The sequence below is a fragment of the Aotus nancymaae genome, unplaced genomic scaffold, assembly GCF_030222135.1.
Source record: "Aotus nancymaae isolate 86718 unplaced genomic scaffold, 86718_ANA_hifiasm-v0.15.2.pri h1tg000053l, whole genome shotgun sequence".
NCBI classification, from domain to species: domain Eukaryota; kingdom Metazoa; phylum Chordata; class Mammalia; order Primates; family Aotidae; genus Aotus; species Aotus nancymaae.
The window spans coordinates 18,250,599-18,270,118 of record NW_026988467.1 but is presented as its reverse complement, the minus strand read 5'-3'; the positions used below and the strand labels follow the sequence as shown (position 1 = coordinate 18,270,118).

The following is a 19,520-nucleotide window of genomic DNA, read 5'->3' as shown; positions in this document are numbered from 1 at the left end:
TGAAGTGAGAGGATCACCTGAGCCCAGGAGGCAGAGGCAGCGGTGAGTTGTGATCATGTCACTGCACTGCAGCCTGAGGACAGAGCAAGACCCTGTCTCAAAAAAAAAACGAAGCAAAACAATACAAAGGTAAGGGAATGAGAAACCCCAGATTCAGGATAGTGGTCACCCCACATGATGGGAGGTGGGTGGAGAGGGATGAGGGTGTAGCCCAAAGGACGCTGTAAATTACTGTCACCACTCTGGTCCTGGTATTGGACGATGGTTCATTAGTGTTTTAAATTTGTTTGTTTGTTGACTGACAGGGTCTCACTCTCGCTATGTTACCCAGGCTGGTCTCAAACTCCTGGGCTCAAGCAATCCTCCCGCCTCAGCCTCCCAAAGTGCTGGGATTACAGGTGTGAGCTACTGCACCAGGCTTAAATTTATTTTTACTGATAAAATAGATAAGGGGCCATTTATGGACCAATGGTGAGAGTGCCTGAACAAAGAATCACAATTATTCCATTTAGGGATCCCAGGGTCCATAAAGTAATTTAAATGAAAACAAATATGCTCAGCAAATATTCACTGTGTGCCAAGCACTACAGAGAGTGCTCGATCTTATGGCATTGAATCCTCAATGATCTTATGAGCTAGAAACTATTACTGTCTCCATTTTTTTGAAGGTTAGTCACCTGGCCAGAATCAATCGCATAAGCCCGAGGAATGAATGACCTTTAACCAGGCCCCTGGACCTCCCTGAGCCTCACTTTCCTCCAGTCAAACTAGGAGAAGTATCTAACTTTTGTGGCAAACAGTAAGCGCTTAATAAATGTCCACCTTAATCCAGACGCGGGCTCTGTGGGCACATTGCAAAGTCGGTGGTCAGGAGACCTAGATTGAGTCCTGCCGCTCCCTTTGTGACCTCGCAAGGGCCACGTTTCCTCTCCTGGCCTCAGATGTCCTGCAGGTACCTGGAGAGGGCTACAGTGGCCAGCCTCAAAAGGCATTCCTGCTCAAACTGCTTCTAAGGGGCCACCCAACAAATGGGAGGGCACCTAACTCCTTTGTTCTCTTGGCAGGCCCATGCTCATCCTGCCATTCATCCGGGTCAGATGTCTGCCAGCTCTGGGTCCTGCCCACCTTTCTGAATGAAATCATCTGCTGTCCCAAGCCCCCTCACCCACCCAGACCCCCTGTGCCTCATTCTCTCCCTGCAAGGTGTTTGCATTTGCAGTTCCACTGCCCGGAACACTCTTCCTCCAGGTCTTGTTTGGCTCATTCATTCTCATTCTTCAGTGCAAAGGCCACTGGCTCTGAGTCTCTTCCTGCCCACACCAGGAGCCTCCCCATGCCAGTCCCTTGCGCTTTCACAAATTTATTTTCTTCACAGCACGCATCACTGTCAGCAATAAGCTTCATTTGTTTTTTATTTGTTTGGTTGTTGTTTTTTTTGAGACAGAGTCTCACTCTGTTGCCAGCCTGGAGTGCAGTGGTGCAATCTCAGCTCAGCACAACCTCCATCTCCCCAGTTCAAGCAATTCTCCTGCCTCAGCCTCCCGAGTAGCTGGGACTACAGGTACGCGCCACCACACCCAGCTAATTTTTGTATTTTTAGTAGAGACGGGGTTTCACCATGTTGGCCAGGATGGTCTCGATCTCTTGACCTCATGATCCGCCCGCCTCGGCCTCCCAAAGTGCTGGGATTATAGGTGTGAGCTACCATGCCCGGCCAAATTAATTCTTTTATGGTCTGTCTTTTCTAGTACCATGGAGCTTCAGGGAGACCAGGATGTTGTGTGGTTCACTGCTGTATTTTTGGCACCTAGAACTGTACCTGCCTGGAGAGGATGCTCAACAGATATTTGTTGAAAAATAAAAGTCGATGAGGCCAGGCATGGCAGCACATGCCTGCAATCCCAGCACTTTGGGAGGCCGAGGCAGGCAGATCACTTGAGGCCAGGAGTTCGAGACCAGCCTGGCCAACATGCTGAAACCCCGTCTCTATTAAAAATACAAAAATCAGCTGGGTATGGTGGTGCCTGCCTATATACCCAGCTACTCGGGAGACTGAGAATAGCTTGAACCTGGGAGGCGGAGGTTGCAGTGAGCCGAGATCGCACCTTGGCACTCCAGTCTGAGAGACAGAGACTCCATCTCAAAAAAAAAGATTGAATGCCGCCATCTACAGAAATCCTCTGTGGCCATTCTGCCCAAGGCTCAGCTATGGTGCTTTCCCTCATCCTCTACCACCTGGGACTCTGGTGCGGGTCTGCTTACAAGACCATTTCTGCACACACTCTTTTTTTTTTTTAGATAAAGTTTTGATCTTGTCACTGAAGTTAGAGTGCAATGGCGTCATCTCATCTCACTGCAACCTCCACCTCCCAGTTTCAAGTGATTCTCCTTTCTCAGTCTCTGGAGTAGCTGGAATTACAGCCACACGCCACCACACCCAGCTAATTTTTGTATTTTTAGTAGAGATGAGGTTTCACCACGTAGGTCAGGCTAGTCTCGAACTCCTGACCTCAGGTGATCCACCAGCCTTGGCCTCCCAAAGTGCTGGGACTACAGGTGTGAGCCACAGAGCCCAGCCTACGGGTACTTTTTGACTCTTTGAAGGCAAAAACCAGGCCAGATCCATCTGTGACTCCAGCACCTAGCCCCAGGCCTCTCAGGCAGTTGGACTAACGAGATGTTTGTTGAATGGATCAATGTCCCCCTCACCCATCTTTCCTCTTCCTGACTGGCTTCCTCCTCTCCCCACCCTGACAGGTGTCAAGACGCCAGCACCCAGGCGAATTGATGAGAGGCCACTCTAGCAGGAATTTCCTGAGCAGGGGTGGCCTCTTTCTTCCCCCACTCAGCTTTCTCCAGGTAGACGGGACAAAGCCCGAGACAAGCACTGCCTCCGTCACAGGAACAGTCTGGGGCCTGGCCCAGGCAAGTCTATGGGCCGTGCGTTTTTCCCGTATTTTACCCTCAGTGGCTGGAGTGTGTGGTGGGATGAGGAGGTTGGCAGGCTTGCCTCAGTGCCCTGACTGGGGACCTTGCCCAGCTGAGCTCTGCTTGGCCAGAGGCCAGCTGGGAAGCACTTGAATATTCAAATCATGTAGCTGCCCAAGAGGAAAGCATCCATTTCCTCTAAGAGGGGGAAGCGGGGCAGGCAGGCCAGCCCAGGGATTTGGGTGTTGAAGGAGGAAATTTCAAAACAAAGTTCTCACACAACCAGCACTCTGAGATTCACTGCCCCAGGAAGACTCTGGAAGCCTCAGATAGAAACTCAGGAGAGTCAGGCTCCAGGCCAGAGCCCTGGAGTGAGGCCTGAGCCAATCACCCACTGAGGTTTCTGAGTTAGCAGAGGCCTCAGGCAGGCTAATTGCTCTGGCCTCCCACTGACCCTGGTCCTGGAGACACCAGGACTGCCCCACTGTGCCCCTTTCCCTGTCCTTCCCTTCCCCCCAGGAATCACACAGGGGATAAACTCCACACGCCTAAGCCCAGGGAGCCAGAGCCTCGGTGACTCCCAGCGAGTGTCACAGTCTGTTCCAGCTATTTGCTCAACTCCTGACTTGCTCACCCTCCCCAGATCTGGCTCCAAAAGAACTAGCAGGTTTGAGAAGAGTGTAGCCATCTGGCGTGCAGAGATTTATCTAGTACTCATTAAGTGAGACGGGACTCTGGAGCCAGGCTGCCCAGGTTCCAATTCTGGATTAACTCATGTATGAGCTAGGGGACCTTGGTGATCCCTTCCCTTCCTTTGTGATTCTGTTCATCTTTTCTTACTTTTTTTTAAGTTTAGAGAAGGGATCTTGCTATGCTGCCCAGGCTGGAGTGTTGCGGCTGTTCACAGGTACAATCACATCTCACTGCAGCCTTGAACTCCTTGGCTCAAGCAATCCTCCTGCCTCAGTCTCCCAATTAGCCAGGATACAGGCATGTACCACCGCTCCCAGCCTGTGCTTCCATTCTTTACCTGTAAAAGCAGAGATCTGAGTATCTACCCTTTGGGGAAGTTCAGGGGACCAAAGGAGAAAAGGCAGGCCGCAGTATTCATAAGGATTCAGGAACTGACAACTCTCGTTATTATTAGTGAACACATTGAAGTTTCATAAGGGCCAGGCCTGGATCTCTGGACCAGACAACCCCATGGAAGACACATCCTCCCTCACCAGAGCTAAGCCCTGGGTCCAAATCCCAGCTCAACCACCCACCAGCTCCACGACCCTGGGTAAGTTGCTACCCTCCCTGAACCTCTTTCTGCCCCAGAGCTGTTGCAGGCCACCCCGTGTTGGAGAGGGTTATCCCTGTTGCTGCTGGTCCTGGGCAGTACCCGGGGTTTAGGGAGCTGACACATGCTGGGGCTGCCCCAGGCAGGCATGAAGTGATAGATCAATTTCCTTTCCTGAATTCCTGTCTGGGCCCAGCCTCAGGGTGTGACATAGGGGAGGCCCCTGAGGAGATGGGGAGACTCCCCTCCGCCCCAGGGATCATGCAGCACCAGCGTGCACCCTGGAATGGGGAACGGGCCTGCTGCCAGTGGATAGGGTGGCACAGAGGCACCAGGAACTACCCAGCAGAAAGCTTCATGGAAGGCGAGAGGTCACAGCCTGAGTGCTGGCGTTCACACCCCAGATCTACCATTTACTAGCCACTTACTGGGCTTATTTTTATTTATTTATTTTTTTTGAGATGGAGTTTCGCTCTTGTTGCCCAGGCTGGAGTGCAATGGCACAATCTCAGCCCACTGCAACCTCCTGCGTTCAAGCAATTCTCCTGTCTCAGTCTCCTGAGTACCTGGGATTACAGGCGCCTGCCACCACACCACACCCAGCTAATTTTTTGTATTTTTAGTAGAGACAGGGTTTCATCATGTTGGCCACGCTGGTCTTGAACTCCCGACCTCAGGTGATCCACCCGCCTCGGCCTCTCAAAGTGCTGGAATTATAGGTATGAACCACCGCGCCCAGCCCAAATGAGCTTATTTCTGAGACTGACTCCCCAGCCATGAGTGGGGACAATGACAATAGTATCTACCTCCTAGGGCTGATATGAGGATTAAATGGTTAATGCATCTGATGTGCTTGAACAGTGTCTGCCACTCAGTTAATATGAGCTGTTACCGTTACGATGATTTATGACCACTGTCATTTCTTCTCTAAAGCCTCCCCCACCCAGTTTCCTCCAGCAGATTTGGGGCTCCCTTGTGCCAGCTTCTACACAGACCATGATTGGTGCCTGTCCCACAGATGGTGATCATAAGACCTACTGTGTGCCCAAAAATGGACGAGGCATTTTATATTAGGGGATGACATGACCGCTTGACTCACCTACTATTGTTCCCATTTGTTCTGACTCTAGGATCTGGGGCATGAGGTCTATGTTATGGGAAAAGGCTGGTAGGGGAAGTGGTTCCCATATTACGTTATTTGGAACACACATGTCCTGGAAGATATTAAAATATTTGCACGTGACACTAACTGGGTGACCTAGAGGATGTGAACTTAATCTCTGTGAGCCTCAGTTGCAATGATACATGAATAAACACATGTGAGGTGCTTAGAACACAGCCTGGTTCATGACATACCTAAAACTTAAACATGTATCAATATACATATATTGGTTACTCCTCTGAGTACCTCTCATGGAGTTGACACATGAGGAAAACTGAGGCACAGAGGTCAGGCAAGGTCATACAACTCTTAGTCCCTATGAGATGCTCCTCACTGCAAGTATTCGCTCATTCAACAAATACATATTAAGTGCCTACTATGCACCAGGAAGCATGGTACATGCAGATTCAGCAAATTACAGCTGTGCCTATCATTATTATTAAAGAAATCAGGGCTGTTTGGGACTGGGGGTACATCTGTGAACAAAATGGACAAAGACATTGGCCAGAGGTATGACACGGGGCACCTCATACCTGAGTATGAGTAAAGGCCTGGACTGCCAACAGGAAAACTGCCACCCAGGGACACTGGCTTGTCCTGCTGCCAATCACTAACCATTTAGGAGCTGGTGTCATCGGTGGAAGGACACCAGTGAAGGTCTGGGGAGGGTGGCCGGGCTTTGCCTGGAGTGGCTCAGGTGTCACACCCAGTGGGACATCCCTCCCAGGCTTCCCCATGGTAACCAAGCCAGGCCAGCTGTGGAAACCCTTGCCAGGTGGGACAGCCTTTCATGAACTCAAGTCATTAAATGGGCTGGGCACGGTGGCTCATACCTGTAATCCCAGCACTTTGGGAGACCAAGGCGGGTGGATCACCTGAAGTCAGGGATTTGAGGCCAGCCTGGCCAACATGGTAAAACATCTACTAAAAATACAAAAATTAGCTAGGTGTGGTGGCAGATGCCTGTAATCCCAGCTACTCGGGAAGCTGAAGCAGAATCGCTTGAACCTGGGAGGCGGAGGCTGCAGTGAGCCGAGATCGCACCATTGCACTATAGCCTCGGCCACAAAACAGACTCCTCAAAAAAAAAAGAGTCATTAAATGCTTGCTGAATGCAGGCATCTTGTTAGGCATGGGAATTCATGAGTAACTCAGATGGGGTTCCTGCCCTCCAGGAACTGAGACTCAGAGCCAGACGCTATGCAAATAATCAGATTACAAAGGGTTCATGATTTCCAAGGAAGCTCTAGAAAAATAGCTGAGATGTCAACTGGCAATATAAGCAGAGAGAGGTCGCCGCAGGGGAGGGATGGCAGGTACGAAAGCAAAGATGAGAGAGGCTGGGGACAGATCTGGAGAAAGACCTTCAGCCTGGGATCCGGACTTGAGTCTGAGGCCTGGTTTTACCATCGATTTGACCTCAGGCAAGTTGCTTGCCTCCCCAACCCTCAGTGTCCCACTCTGCAAAATGACATTAATACTTTATTGGGTTGCTTTGATGGTTCGGTGAGTTCATGAATAAAAAATGGCTTTAAAAACTGAAAAATATGCCAAGCACGGTGGCTCACCACCTGTTAATCCCAACGTTTCTGGGAAGCTGAGGTGGGAGGATTGCCTGAGCCCAGGAGTTCAAGACCAGCTTCATCAACATAAGCAAGCCCTCATCTCACAAAATAAAAAATAAAAAAATTAGCTGGGCATGGTAGCACAAGCCTGCAGTCCCAGCTACTCGGGAGGCTGAGGCAGAAGGCTCACTTGAGCCCAGGAAGTCAAGGCTGCAGTGAGCTATGATTGTGCCACTGCACTGCAGCCTGGCTGACAGAGCAACCTTGTCTCAAAAAAAAAAAAAAAAACAAAACTGTAAAATATAAGAAGTGCCTGGAAACTGAGGTTATGAGTGTTAAAGTGACTTGTCCAAGGTCAATGGCTGACTGAAACAGGATAGAGTGTATCTGGGTTGGATGCAGGGGGCAGGCACAGCCCCCCCACTCTGCTGGGCCAACGCTCCTGCGTTCCCAGCACTAACCTCAGGTTCCCCTAGGCAGTCTGTTCAGCAAGACCTAGGGAACAGGTAGGACACCTAATTCCTTGGTGCAGGGTTTACCATTTATTCGCTGTGTGATCCTGGGCCCACCACCCTCTCTCCCTGAGCCTCGATTTTCTTTTGTGTATGAGTGAAATGGAGTCTTGTTGTGTCACCTAAGTTGGAGTGCAGTGGCACAATCTCGGCTCACTGCAATCTCCTAGATTCAAGTGATTCTCATGTCTCAGCCTCCCAAGTAGCTGGGGTTACAGGCATGCATCATGACACCCAGCTAATTTTTGTATTTTAGTAGAGATAAGGTTTCACCACATTGGCCAGGCTGGTCTTGAACTCCTGACCTTAAGTGATCTGCCCACCAAGGCCTCCCAAAGTGCTGTGATTACAGGCAGGAGCCACTGCGTCCAGCCTCTAAGCCTCAATTTTCTACTTTGCACTTTCCACAGGTAAAGGAGTGTCATGCTCATGAATGGGAAATGATCATGGTAAGCCAAGAGAAAGATGCAGAGCCTGCAGGCCCCATACTGAGACTGCAGTGGAGGAAAGCAGGAGGAGCTATGCTAGACTGCACCAGGGCCCGCCCCAGGTGTGGGGTAAGACCCTTTTACGAGGCACACAGCTGTGCCCCTGTTCAGTCCCCAGGGAGAGGCAGGTTTCTGGGCCTGATCACTGTCTAGGTTTAAAGAAAGAGTGACGAGAAAGAGGCCGGTTTCAGGTCCTCCTGGAAAGAGTTAGGCCTGCCCCTCCCCATCCTTTGTAACAATATCCATATTAGTAAGAAGAGTTACTTATTCAGGGTTCCACAGATGTGAATTCAAATCGTAGCTCGGACACTTACCAGCTGGGCAAACCCAGGGAAATTACTCTAAGTCATTTCCTCACTTGAAAAATGGGCTGATAGAAGGATTAAACGTGTAAATGTACAAAGCACTTCACAGAGCGGCTTGGGGCGTAACAAACAGTCCGTCAATGTTGAGAACGCTTATTACTACTAAGGGTTTTATTACAAAGGGTGGGGAGGGGTAGCCCTAACTTTCCAGGAGGACCTGAAACTGGCCTCTTTCTTGTCCCTCTTACTTTAAGCTTTGGCAGTGATCAGGCCCAGAAACCTGCCTCTCCCTTGGGACTGAACCGGGCACAGCTGTGTGCCTCATAAAAGGTTCCCATTGGCCGGGCACAGTGGTGCACGCCTGTAATCCCAGCACTTTGGGAGGCTGAGGAGGGTGGATCATGAGGTCAAAAGATCGAGACCATCCTGGCCAACATGGTGAAACCCCGTTTCTACTAAAAATACAATTAGCTGGGTGTGGTGGCGCGTGCCTGTAGTCCCAGCTGCTCAGGAGGCTGAGGCAGGAGAATCACCTGAACCTGAGAGGTGGAGGTTGCAGTGAGCCGAGATCGCACTCACTGCACTCCAGCCTGGGTGGGTGACAGAGCGAGACTCTGTATAAAAAATAAAATAAAATAAAATAAAATAAAAATAAAATAAAGGTTCCCATCCCACACCTGGGGCGGGTCCTGGTACAGTCTAGCTTAGTTCTTTCTGCTTTCCCAGATAAGGAAAAGAAGACCAAAGAGTGCTGTGACACTGAACTGGGTGCCACCTGGTCCTGTCCCTTCCCTACCTCCACCCACACAATGACCAAATCTAATCTGGTTCTGGGATGTCCTTTTATCTTGTATGCCAACTCCATATTAGCTGCTAATGGCTGCCTGGAACACTGTATTTAGAAGGAAACTGGAAAGGAAAGCGAGCAGTGGTTGACTAGTGATGTCTGATGCGAGTGCAGGGCAAGGGAGAGGCAGAAGGCATGCCATCCACAAACCGGAAAATGCTAAGGCCTTGCCTCATTCAAATAAACCATGCTTGGTGGGCAGGGTACCCAGAAGCTAAGAAAGGGAAAGGGACTTGCCAAAGGTCACAGCTTGAAATGGCAGGGCTGGGATTCAAACCCAGGCCCCTGTGGATTTCTCAGGATGCTTCCTTCTAGGCTTGTGATTTCCTATGAGGGGGTGAACAGGCTAAGATCCACTGTCTGGGAGAACAGACGCTGCTGCCCCACCCGGTGTGTCTATGTTCTGTCTCCTCCCCCTGGGGCCTCCTACCCCCAAGTCATTTTCGAACACCCACTGAAAAATGCATGTGTGTACCACAACGTGCCCTGAGAGCTTGTCTCCAAATATACAGGTTTGAATTCAGATGCCAATCTGATTGGGCAGGAGTGCTGAGCCCTGGATTAAGTCTCACCTGCACTTTCCAAACTTTGAGAACATTCCTCAACTTCTCTGAGCTTCCGTTTCCTCATTTGCAAAATGGAGCGAATAACAAGCTAAATCCAATAGAGTCATTCAAAGTGATTAGCTCAGTTTCTGACACCGAGTAAGCCCTTAAATGTTCACTAGAGACTGTCTCCAACTTAAGATTTTTTTGCTGGCCAGGGCGGTGGCTCATGCCTGTAATCCCAGCACTTTGGAAGGTTAAGGAGGATGGATCACCTGAGGTCAGGAGTTCAAGACCAGCCTGACCAACATGAAGAAACCCCGTCTCCACTAAAAATACAAAAATTAGCCAGACATGGTGGCACATGCCTGTAGTCCCAGCTACTTGGGAAGCTGAGGCAGGAGAATCACTTGAATATGGGAGGCAGAGGTTGCGGTGAGCCGAGATCATGCCATTGCCCTCCAGCCTGGGCAACAAGAGCAAAACTCCATCTCAAAAAAAAAAAAAAAAGTTTTTTTTGCTTTACGATAACGCAAAAGCTATAGTGTTCAGTGGAAACCACACCTCAAGTATCCAGCCAGCCATTCTGTTTTTCACATTCAATATAGTATAGCCAAGAAATTGACCTGAAATAATCAACACTTTATTATGAAATAGGCTTCGTGTTAGATGATTTTGCCCAACAACAGGCTAATGTAACTGTTCTGAGCACATTTAAGGTAAGCTAGGCTAAGCTACCATGTTCGACAGGTTAGGTGTTACATCCATTTTCCACTTACGATATTTTTCAACTTACAATTCCAGGACAGAAACCTTTGGTGAATCAAGGAGTGTCTGTATAAGGATTAGGTCAAGTCAGAAAAAAAAAACAACAGCATTTTCACACACACACAAAAATCACTCAGGTGATTAAGGGCTTGGACAAGCTGTTGATAGGAACCCTGTTTATCTCTGGTATCTTGATAGGCTAACGGACCTAGAACGTGAATTTCTATATTTGATGGTTTTAAGATAAATAGGGAACTGACTCTTCCAGGAAGATGGGTTATGTCATTCGCATCACGGAGAAAGCAGCAGCCTTGAGTGGATGGATGGGTAACGGTGGGGAACAAACACGTCTATTTCTCACTTCCCATCGAGGGGAGTTTGTGCCTGTTTCCTCATCTGTAATGTGGGGATAATAGCACCTGCCACCCCGCGCTGCTGTAGGACCAAATGAGTAATCACAGGCGAGGCACTGAGCACCATGCCTAGTACATGCCTGTCGGGACTTACAGTCTACGGACTTTTAGCTAGCAGTGGCATGGCAGGGGCCAGCAGAATGAGGCAGAGAAAGAACAGCAGTTATATTAGGGCTCAGAAGGAGTGGAGGAGGGGAAATGGGCCGCAGATGACACAACTTCTAACCAGAATGGCAGCAGACGTGGTCTCAGATGAGACACTTTCTAACCAGAACGGCAGCAGACAGGTGAGTTAGTAACTCCTGTATGCTGAGACAGGTAAGTCAATGTGGAGACAGGTGGAGGGAGGATGAGATCCTCCAAAAGGCCAGGCTGGCCAGATGCAGTGGCTCACACCCATAATCCCAGCACTTTGGGAGGTCGAGGCGGGAGGATCCCTTGAGCCCAGGACTTTGAGCACAACCTGGGCAACATAGCAAGACCTCAGCTCTACAAGTAATACAAAAATTAGCCAGGTATGGTGGCAAACACCTGTGGTCCCAGCTACTCGGGAGGTTGAGGTGGGAGGATTGCTTGAGTCCGGGCAGTCAAAGCTGCACTGTAATGAGCTGTGATCGTGCCACTGCACTCCAGCCTGGGCGACAGAGCCACCAGACCCTGTCTCCAACAACAACAACAACAACAATAAAAACAAGCCTGAGACACATATGGCAGCAAGAGGCCTGAGAACCTCAGCTGGAGAACTAAGAGAGTACTCACCTGTGCTTTTACCGACCTAGTAAAGTGCACTAGAGAAGGCAAGAGATTGACCCAACAAAAAGTCACTGGGGCCGGGCGTGGTGGCTCACACCTGTAATCCCAGCACTTTGGGTGGCCAAGGTGGGTAGATCACCTGAGGTCAGGAGTTCGAGACCAGCCTGGCCAACATGGCAGAACCACGTCTCTACTAAAAATACAAAAATTAGCTGGGTGTGGTGACATGTGCCTGTAGTTCCAGCCACTCAGGAGGCTTAGGCACGAGAACCTCTGGAACCCAGGAGGCGGAGGCTGTAGTGAGCTGAGATTGTACCACTGCACTCCAGCCTGGGGGATAGAGTAAGACTCAGTCTCAGAAAAAAAGTCACTTGGTAGATCTTTTTAAAGGGTGCACTTATGGGCCAGGCACAATGGCTCACGCCTGTAATCCCAGCCCTTTGGGAGGTAGACTTCTTGAACACAGGCTGGGCAACATAGCAGGACCTCATCTCTACAAAAATAAAGGTTGCACTTATGGTTTTTCCAGGCAAAGCAATTTGCTTTGGCCATCTAAACACTTTTTTAAAGAACATAAAATATTTGCTGAGCTCTGCCCAGCAGCTTGCAGACCTGGCCCGGTGAAGTTCATGCACCTGAGTGACAAACTCTGGGAGGATGGGGAAGCAGCTCTGAACCAAGCTGGAGCGGAGGAGGAGGGAGTGACTCAGAAAGTCTGGAGGGTCATGGCCTCACTACAGGGTCTCCAACGCCTTATTCCCAGAAATGGCCTTTCAACCTGTCCTCCCCTCCCTTCCCTGGGTCAAAGCAGAGAGACAGAGACCTAGGGGAGGGCTGATCCTAAGGTGTCTGCCCTCTGAGCCTCGGTCTCCTTAATTGCAAAATGCCAGAGGGTAGGCGATAGATGAGTATCAAAGGTAATGTTTGAAAGTGCTCACACTGGCACCCAACAGTGCTCACAAAATGCCACTTCCCACACAGGGCACATTTCTGAACTGGTCCGCAGGTGTAAAGACCGGGGGTGTGAGGTTACTATCAGCAATCAACGATCAATCAGTCACCCTGTTCATCTCATAACCCCTGAAGCAGTTGATTGGTGGAGACCCCGAATCTCACATCACAGCAGCTGCCTCCAGAGCCCCCATCACAGCTTCCCGAGCAACCCTCCAGCTCAGACATGGCAATTCTGAGACGCATGCTGCAGCTGCCACCACGGTACCTGCCTGTCATTGCCAGGCCCTGGCTCCCAGCAAAGGGAGTAGAATAGAGAGGGTTCAGAGTGCAAGATCATGTTTTGTCTCTGGGAAGTGGGTACGCTCCAATGCACAGGGCTTTTGGGGAGACTGGGTGAGGTGGCAGATGTCAAGGGTGTGCCTTCCCTGCAGTGGCTGTGTCATCTTTAGAATGAAACACCCAGGGATGCCTGACCCCAGCTAGACCCTGGGCCCCGCTTACTGAGCCTTGACAGGCGGATGCTCTATCTCCCCCGAACCTCCAGAGCCATCAGACTCTTCCTGAGGATGACTGAAGCAGGAAGAAAGCTCCTCCACCTAGCTGACATGTTTTGTAGATGCTGCCAGGCTATGGAAGAGGGCCTGGTGTCCACGTGTCCCATATTCTCACCCTGAGCCCCCTGAGGGCTGGCCCGAGCTCTATACAGTTATTCAAATGGAATGAGCCTCTCTTACATGGCCTCCCAGCATCTAGCCCAGAAACCTCAAGCTCAGAAGGCAGGCAGGTAATGTCAGGGAGGCAAGTGGGCCGGTGTGAGGCAGTGGGGCGTGGTGGAGACTGTGGTAAAGTGGATGGAGCAGCCGCTAATCAGCTCCAGCCACTGTGGCCAGGCAGGCACATAGCCCCATATGGCCACATCTTCTGATCTTTCCAAAGAAGCCAGAAACCCTTATTTTTATGTAAAATGAAATTGCCTGGTTTACCAGCAACTAAACTGAAGTTGTTTAATCACTGCAAAAGTCAACAATCCCCCACCCCCTGCAGCCTTGGGAAAGGCAGTTTGTAACAGAACTCCCATAACCTAGCACACAGTAGGCTATCAATATTTAAGGGCCAGTTGAATAAATGAGACCCATTCCAAGTCTTAGGGAAGTCTCATCTCTCCACTCCTACTCCTCAGATAGCTTAGAATCTGACACTCAGAGAGGGAACACTTCCCAGGTGGAGAAGACACTTGCCCAAGGTCACAGAGGTAGTTCAAGGACTTAAACTCTGCTCTCCTGGGCTTAACATCTTTCTCTACCCACCCACACCATCTGCAGCCTCCCTCAAACAATGCTTTCAAAAAACAGATATGCTAAGAATATACTGTGGAAATGAAATACACCAAACTCAGGAGAGTGGTCGCCTTTAGAAAGATCATGTACCGGGAGGCCGAGGCGGGTGGATCACGAGGTCAAGAGATTGAGACCATCCTGGTCAACATGGTGAAACCCTGTCTCTACTAAAAACACAAAAATTAGCTGGGCATGGTGGTGCACGCCTGTAGTCCCAGCTACTGGGGAGGCTGAGGCAGGAGAATTGCTTGAACCCAGGAGGCAGAGGTTGCGGTGAGCCGAGATCGAGCCATTGCACTCCAGCCTGGGTAAGAAGAGCGAAACTCTGTCTCAAAAAAAAAAAAAAGAAAGAAAGAAAGATCATGTACCTTAGAGCCAGGAGATGGAATTCCCAGTCCACTCTGCCCTAAGCAGTTGTGTGACCCTGGGCAAGCCTCTTCCTCTCTGGGCCTCAGTCTCCCTGGTCTGCAAAGAGCCCAGTTGACAAAGCCAGCTTCTAAAGGCCTTCCAGCTGAAATTCTGGGCATCTATAAGGTCTCCTCTCTGGCCAGCACTTTGTGGCCTCAGATGAATATAAAATAGTAATAATAATAATAATAATAATAATAGAGAGGGCGAGTCCACGCCAGCCAGGAAAGAACACTACAATTTTTTATGAAACCTGACTCCTGGTTACTGGAATTTAGAAAGAACGATGGTAATACTTGAGCAGCTTAACCACCATCCTACAATTAAACAAAAACACATCTGGTTTAACTTCGTCCTCATCTCCTCCCTAACCCCCTACCCTCATCTCAAATTTTAGCCCTTAATTTGAGAAGTCAAATTCAATGCAAACAATTGACTTCATGCCACAGTGAGGTTGAGAATTTAAGCATGGAAAACTTTAAGCGTGGAGTTTTTCTGGAAGCAGTTAACGAAGTGTTAGCGGGGGGCTGGGGGCTGGTACAAGGAGGCAGAGAAATATGGAGACTATTTCTGTTCATCGGACACTGAGCATCACATCATGATGTCAAGGGCCTCCAATGAGCTTGACACTCAGAGAGGGAAAGTGACTTGCCTCAGGTCACACAGCTGGCAACTGGAATCCAAGATGCTGGCCTCCAAACCAGTGTTCTCCCTGCTGTGTAGACTCTTGTAACCTAAACATGGACTTTCCTCGTTGGGCCCTCAGGCTCACCTGCTAGTGATAAAGTTAACTGCTTCTGAAATTGCTCCACAGGAAATATGAATGTCTTAATAACAGTCAACACTGGTTCAGCCAAGGTTGGAAAATCATTCATGATCTTGCAACTCTGCAACGTATATAATGTTAACCCATATTGCAGATGAGAAAACTGAGGCTCCAAAAGGGAAGGTGGTGTGTCCAGGGTCACGTGGCAGTGCTGGGAATGAACCTCCAGTCTACTTACTGCCCCTAGCTGCCCTCTGAAAGTGAGGACATCTCCAGAAGAAAAAAAAAAACCTAACATACCGCAAAGCCCAGCTCCAGCCTGCCAACGAGGACGACATGGTGCTGGAAAGCCAAGTCAGCATTCCTGTGGCCACACAGAGATTTCTGAGTGCTGGTTCTCAGCCCAGCTCGCTCACTCTCCTAGCAATGTTCTCTCGGAGCTCTGGTTTTATATTAAAAAGCCAAGTCAGACTGATTACAAGGTGAGAACTCGAGCTCTGCTACTGGATCCTACTCCCTGGATTAAAAGGTCCCATGCTCAGAGATGGGTATAGCATGGAGACCACTAGATTTGGAATTCTAGATATGTAGGATCCAGCCCCAGCTCCCCAGGTAGCATCTGTGTCCCTTGGGCAACTTGCTTCCCCTTTCCAAGATCACATCCGGCTTGCAGGGAATGTGGTGCATGTAAGTCACAGGACAGAACAGGGCTGAGTTTGGTACTGAGCTGGGACATGCACAAGAACAGGCAGAGGGCAGGAAGCACTGCAGAGATGATGGCTCCAGGGCTGATGTCATGATGGAGCTCTGTGCTCCCAGCCCAGGCTGTGTTTAGGATGGCGACAGAAGGTGGCATGAGTGTGAGCACGGAGGGCACCATGCCACCCCATGTGCCACCCAATAGAATGGGAAGGGCCTGGGCAGAAGTGGGTGACAGCCAGGCACGGCGGCTCATGCCTGTAATCTCAGCACTTTGGGAGGCCGAGGCAGGCAGATCACAAGGTCAGGAGTTCAAGACCAGCCGGGCCAACACGATGAAACCCCCATCTCTACTAAAAATACAAAAATTAGCTGTGCATGGTGGCACATGCCTGTATTCTCAGCTACATGGGAGGCTGAGGCAGGAGAATTGCTTGAACTGGGACCTGGGAGGCAGAAGTTGCAGTGAGCAGAGATCATGCCACTGCACTCCAGCCTGGGCTACAGAGTGAGACTCTGTCTCAAAAAAAAAAAAAAAAAGTGGGTGACAGCTTCAGAGGCAGGGACATAACTCAACTTCCAGTCTTGGCATTGCATTTTCTGCTGAGAAAAGAGCTGGTGATAGCCAAGATTTTCTTAAGCACAGGTTCCAGCTTAAACCCTTTGCAAGCATTCATCCTTTCTAGACCTCACCACTGGTAGGCATTACTGATCTCCACAGCTTACGGGAGGAAGTCAAGCAAGGCACAGAGAGGGAACGAAACTGATCCCAGGAGCCACAGCGAGGTTGTCTTTGCTAAAGTGAAGGCCAATGTTTGGCCGATCCATTTTACAGGTGATTGCGTCTTAATCTCCTTCCTTGTAAACAGCTTGATTTCAAGTGTACACCGTGAATTTTGACAGTTTCAAAGCCTGAAAGAATTTTGTTACGCAAACATCCGTTCCAGAAGAGGGCTTTGTCTGTTTGATTTACTGCTGCATTCCCAGCACCTAGAACAGAGCTTGGCACATGGTGGTTGCTTAAGTATTTGCTGAATGAAGAGAGCATCTTGTTCTGGCCTCGGTTCAGTTTTATTCCTCACAATAGTCCCCAAAGAGGAATACACCCATTTTTACAAATGGGCCCACGGACACAGACAGGGACCATTACTCAGCCTAGACTTCACCAGTTGGAACATTAAGAAGCTGTGTCCAGGGGCCTCTTCTGAGGGAATTCACAGGCATTCAATTCGAGGAAGAAAAAGGTGACAGAGGAACAAGATACTTGGGGACAGAGAGTGGGATGGCTGGGGCAGGATGGGGTGGGGACAGTCACAGGTGGGGAAGACTAAAGAGTTGGAAAGGGTGGCCAGGCAAGGTGGCTCATGCCTATAATCCCAGCACTTTGGGAGGGTGAGATGGGTGGATCACAAAGTCAAGAGATCAAGACCATCCTGGCCAACTCGGTAAAACTTGTCTCTACTAAAAATACAAAAATTAGCCGGGCGTGGTGGCAGGTGCCTGTCATTCCAGCTATTTGGGAAGCTGAGGCAGGAGGCAGGAGAATCACTTGAACCTGAGAGGCAGAGGTTGCAGTGAGCCGAGATCACACCACTGCACTCCAGCCTGGGCAACAGAGTGAGACTCAGTCTCAAAACGAAACAAAAAAAGAGTTGGCCTGGAGAGTGGAGGAAGACCAGGCTGAGCCCAGGAGGAGCCTGGAGAAAAATCTAAGGCCCAGGCCCACATCTCCTAGGCTGCGGATTGGAGTAGGAGGCTAGGGCTGCAGAGTTTGAAGTCTGGATTCAAACCCTGGTCCCCACCAATTACTTAAATTCTCTCAGCCTCAGTTTCCCCATTTGTCAAATGAAATATTGCATGTGAGATGTCAGAGCAGGTGCCCCTACGCACAGTAGGCCTTCAATAAACAGTTGCAGTCATCTACACTGAGGCTGGGAGCCAACCCCTGCCTCCCTGGGCAGCTGGGCCCACCTGAGGGGTCTCCGAGTTTTTCCCAGGTTCCAACGCCCTTCCTGGCCTGAGAATCGCCCCCTCTTTTGATCTCAAGGATTTTTCACCCTCCACCCACTGGCCTTTGTAAAGGCCCCGCCTTCAACCCCATTATGAGTTGAAAAAGAGTCATAAGGCACAATAGGGAGTGAGGGAGGCTTTCCTTGGCTCAGGCCTTTCCACTGTGACCATGAGTTTAACCCTTTCTTACCAAGACTGGGCAGGGAAGCAGCCCTAGGCAGTCCACCTCTCACGGCCCAAAGGGGGCGGCAGGCTCCTTCGGCTTCGCGGGCTCCAGAGCTTTGCCCCACAGCTGCAGTGCCCATCCGACTCTCAAAAAGACACCCACGGGGTGTCCTCTGTCTTCCGCCATGCCCCCTTTCCAAGCTCCTCCTTCCCTCTCCTCCTCCCAAACCAAACTGCTTTAGACCCCACCGGGTCAGGTGTTACGCCTGGGAGGACGCCAGGCACGGGACCTGGGGGTTGGCAGCCCAAGTCTCTAGAGCTACGGCTAAGGAGGCACCAGGAGGGCTGCTCAGTGACGGGGCACCCAGGGCAGGTGCCCAGACCTTGGGGTCCCAGGCAGCGGCCCGGGAGGTAGGAGACCCTGGGACTGCAGGGCGGTCCCGAGCGCGGTCCCCTGAGCTCGCCGGCTCAGCGGGCGCCACGTCCAACCTCCCGTCCCGCGCGCTGGGATCTTGGGATGCGCGCGGGGACAGGGACAGGATCAATTGCGGGGAATCCCGATTGGGCTGCTGTGAGCGGCGTGGCGCAGGAGACCCCGGCCCTGCCATTAAAATTCAACCACGAGGCCAGCGGAGGATGCAGAAGGGGCCAGGGATCGAGCGCGTCCGCGGGGGTCCCTGGGAGCCGGGGCGGAGGCAGCGTCGAGTCCTTACCTGCGCAGAGCACTGGCGAGGGCCCGTCCAGGCACAAGCGCGTGGGAGCGCGGAGCCGGGAACGCGGGCGCGGAGTGGCGGGAGCGCAACGCGGCCCGGGCCACCTCCCCCGCCGGCTTATAAAGGCGGCCGCGGGGCCCGAGCCGGGCCGGGGCAGCCCGCCCCTCCCCCGCCCCCGGCCCCAACCCCTCCCCAGCCCGGCCCCGCCCCCGGCCTGCGCCCCGCGTCCCTCGGGCGGGTCGCGCCACGAGGCCAGGGCGCCACCTGCCGGGACGGGACTAGGGACGGGCCAGGGTGGCTCGGCCCTGGCGTCCCTCGCGCGCCCCGCGCTCTCGGGCTCTCTGCCTCCGGGCTGTTCCGGCTCATCCCTTCCTCTCTCCGCGAGCCCAGGCTCTGACCTGCTACCTGTGCGCGTCTTCTGTTTGTCTTTACCTTCGGCATCTTCCTTCTGCGTCTCTTGGGAGTCTTTGTCTCCACCCGTCCGTCTTTGTCTTCCTTCCTCTCTGGCGTCTGTCACTGTGTGTCTACCTATCTGGCTTTCTCTAGGTCTCTGCTTTTAACCGTCTCTGCCCACGTGCCCCTGTCTCTCTGTCTCTGTCCACGTGCACCTCTGACTCTCCACCTCCACCCCCACTTCCCTACCAGTGGGCTGCTTTCCTGGCTACTGCAAGAAGAAGCAGAAGGGGACCTCGGAGGGGTGGCATCTGGAGGGAAACCACCCCCTAAACACCCTCTTTCTGTCTTCTTGGAGAAGTAAAGGGTCCGGGCAGGGATCCCGCTATGTCCCAGCCAGAGCCCCAGGACATGCCTCCTGGATGCCAGAGGAGGGGCAGGCCCTTCCCAGGCAGTGGAGTCAGACAGCTCAGGTTCAAAACTCCCCTCTGGTGACCTTGGCCA

At 51.3% G+C, this 19,520-nt stretch overlaps 1 protein-coding gene across 4 annotated transcripts in view; it reads right to left on the bottom strand.

The window, feature by feature from the left end:
• ALPL (alkaline phosphatase, biomineralization associated) overlaps positions 1–19,145 on the bottom strand; it is a 72,201-nt gene extending 53,056 nt beyond the window's left edge. Inside the window, exon 1 of one of the 4 annotated variants that reach the window (XM_064363416.1) lies at positions 19,056–19,145. The gene's annotated coding sequence lies outside the window, so the exon portion shown is untranslated. Of the gene's footprint in view, positions 1–3,768; positions 3,787–17,935; positions 17,956–18,623; positions 18,719–19,055 lie in introns of those variants that run through there. The other 3 variants (XM_012440170.3, XM_012440173.3, XM_064363417.1) reach the window with 3 other exon arrangements.
• Between the last annotated feature and the right edge of the window lie 375 nt (positions 19,146–19,520).